Here is a 3,288-nt window from a genome sequence, read left to right as displayed (position 1 = left end):
TGAGACCTGAAGGATGGCATATTAAAAGAATGACCACTTGTGCCTGCTTTATTTTTTAAAAATATATTTTATTGATTTTTTACAGAGAGGAAGGGAGAGAGATAGAGAGTTAGAAACATCGATGAGAGAGAAACATCGATCAGCTGCCTCCTGCACATCTCCCACTGGGGATGTGCCTGCAACCCAGGTACATGCCCTTGACCGAAATCGAACCCGGGACCTTTCAGTCCGCAGGCCGATGCACTATCCACTGAGCCAAACCGGTTTCGGCTCTTTTTTTTTTTTTTTTTTTTTAAATAAAAATCCTATGTCTTATAGCCAGAGATGCAAGGACTTGTATATCCTTGTTGGAATCATGGTTCCCCTCTACCTGGGAAGTCACTCCGTATAGTTAGGGGCTGGGAGGGAAGGGGTTGAAATCTGAGAAGGTAAAGGTTTTTCTTGGAACAAAGCTAGCTGTCAGTCATCACCAGACCTTTATTGTGAACAGGATTCTACAAATGGTGTACAGTTCATTTTCTCTTCCTTCTTCATGAAGTACATCGCTCTGTTTAACAGCCGGTTCTAAATATGATGGTTAAATTTTCAAGGTCTTCATTCTTTAAATGTAATTCTTCAAGCAGGGTAGCTAGAAACTGTGTAAACACCATATTTTCCCGAGAATGCTTCTGAATGCCAAGAATCGGCGTCAGTAATGAAAGCAACACCATAGCAATTAAGGTCCATTCTGCAGGTTTGTGGATAATATTTCTACTTGTTAATCTGAAAGTTCGAACAAGATTTTTAAGTGGTGTGCAAATATGTCCTGATGTCATCTGAAGCAGCCCCAAAAGTCCCGGCAATACTTTACTCAATTTTTGGAGTACGATGCGTTCTCTAATCTGGTTCTGAGAACTTGAATCTACCAGCGGAAAGGTGCAATCGTGCTCTTCTGAGTCTTGTGATTTGGTGGTTTCTTCATTTAAAACATACTGTCCTCTATAAAACTCTCTGATCCTTAGGGTTAATGTTTCATTTTCCCTTTTCAAGCTCTCATAACTTGGCAGTGGTTTACTGGCTGTATCTGAGGCCCTGAAAGGCAAAGACTCATCCAAGCTGTCCTGAGATTCCCGCAAGGCGGGGGAATGACTATCCGCGTCAGAGCTGATGTCATCTTCGTCAAGCTCTTCTTCTTTAACCAGAGGGACTGAAGCGGGTTTTAGACACACAGAAGCATAATTCTGGCCGTACAGAAACCTCAAAGTTGCTTCCGTCTTCCACTCCATCAGAGTCTCCTTCAGAACTTTGAGTAAGTTTGCCTTTGCAACTTCAGGGCACACCTGCACTGAACTGGAAGCTGACCGAGAAACTTGGTTTGACTTGCCAAATTTCCTCTTAAGATGTCCAGCACTTTTCTTACTTATGCCTACTAAAGTTATTTCTGAACTATTGCATCTGTTTTCAGGGATTTCTGGAGCATCCACGTTGTTTCTCGAAGGACGATTTAAAGAAACCTGAGTATTGACCGTCTGTAGAGGAAGTTCACAAGCAGCAGCTTTCTCCTGACTATCTAATCGGCAATTGCCTAACTGCTCAGTAATACTTATTACTGCCTGTTCTTGGTCTTTTTGTTTGAAGTTCGATTTTTGACAAGCTTTCTTCTTCATGATGCTTTCTTTGTGCAGCTGTGGCCTTAGACCCGTTGCATTTGGTCTGTTTCCTGGTAGAATGGAGGAAATAAAGTCTTGCTCGTCATCACTGCTACTATCACTAGGAATGCTAGAAAAATTAGATTCATATTGCTTCTCAATATGGCCAGGATTGTCAACATCTGATGTTTGAATGGTCTTACTGCATAACCGTACTTCTTCTCCAGAATGGCCACGTTGTCCCTCCCGAAGCAGCTGAAAATCAGGGTGCCTCTCTTCTTCTCGAACCCATACTGGAGTCTGAGGAATTTGTGCTTCAAAAAACTTAGATGCTTTATAACAAAAATTGCTGCAAAAACACTTTCTTTCAGTAATGTCATAGACTTTGTTGGTTTTGGTAGAAATTTTATATTTCTGCTTTGGTACAATCCCTAGCTTCTTGTGACATAAGGGATAACCACAGAGCTTGATAATAGAACGTTCAACCACGGCGTCACTGTAGCGAGCAGGTGTGATATACTTCCCACACTCCATGAAGAATTCTTCTGTAATATTCTCTTCTAAAAGCTGTTCAACAATATGTAGAGCTTTTCTCTCAAACTCAATCTTCTTTCTCATAGTCTCTTCTAGTTCTGCTTTCCTTTTAGAAGCACCTTCCTGTTTCAAGGTACTTGTCTGTTTAGTGCCTGCGGCCTTTCGAGAGGCGCGGTGGGCTCGGGCCTTGCCACCGGCCGGGGACAGCCCGGCAGATTCAGCCATGGGGCGCATCGCCAGGAGCTCCGGTCCGCCCCTAGCGTCTCCCTCCTCCGAGGCTCTGCTTCCCTACGCTGCTGCGGGGCGGCGGGGGGGGGGCAGACCCCAGCAGGTCCGGGGGTCCGCAAAGGTGTGCACGGAGTCGGCCAAGAAGGATTGACACAGAGACAGCCTTCAGTCGACCAGCAGCCTAGCCAGGATCTCTAGCCAGGATCTCCAGCCAAGTTCTGTCTCTTACTGCTTTGTTACATCTGTATTTATACCAGCTGATTTGAATCCTATCAATTCCAATTCCAAAGGTTAGGGCGTTTCTTGTCTCCACTCCAGGGAGTAAAGATTATGTAGCTTAAGGGTGGTTGTTCGTAGTTAAAGTGATTAACTACCCACCTGGCATTCAGTCAAGGGGCTTTATTCCCTCCCTAACCTCAGGGGGAAATCCCTACCTGGGGAAACAACCTTTCTGGGAGAGGTGATGACCTTGGTTAGAACACACAGCGCCAAGAAGGTGAGCAAACACATTAAAAGCAGTATGCCATAGACGCCGGGTCCCTTGAAACACGTGCTGTGCAGATGTTTCTTCCCTGCAGCGACCGCGTCCAGCAGCAAGGATGGACCGGCTCCCAGAAAATTCCCCCTTTTTTATTTTTTGAAATGATAGCGCATGTAAATCAGCGGCCACCTCTCGGATTGGGTTGTTGAAGACTCGGGAGAAGACTGGCAAGCGGTGACAGCGAGCATAGCTATAAACATAGTGGATGGATGCACAAGGAGCCTTGTTCCTGTAGAAGGCCGCTGGCCTCTCCAAACAAGGGATTTCGGCTGCCCTCAAGTCGGGGGTTTGGTTGTCCTTGTTGATCTGGCTAGCGGGCAGCGTCAATGGCGATGGGCTTCCCGAAGCGTCAGGGAG

At 45.6% G+C, this 3,288-nt stretch overlaps 1 pseudogene; it reads right to left on the bottom strand.

The window, feature by feature from the left end:
• Positions 1–473: 473 nt before the first annotated feature.
• Positions 474–2,387, bottom strand: LOC139020501 (putative RNA polymerase II subunit B1 CTD phosphatase RPAP2 pseudogene; annotated as a pseudogene).
• Positions 2,388–3,288: the final 901 nt, after the last annotated feature.

Source organism: Myotis yumanensis, unplaced genomic scaffold (assembly GCF_028538775.1).
Source record: "Myotis yumanensis isolate MYYU_CA2020_CCGP unplaced genomic scaffold, mMyoYum1.0.hap1 SCAF_12, whole genome shotgun sequence".
Classification (NCBI taxonomy): domain Eukaryota; kingdom Metazoa; phylum Chordata; class Mammalia; order Chiroptera; family Vespertilionidae; genus Myotis; species Myotis yumanensis.
This window is presented reverse-complemented; position numbering and strand designations above follow the sequence as displayed.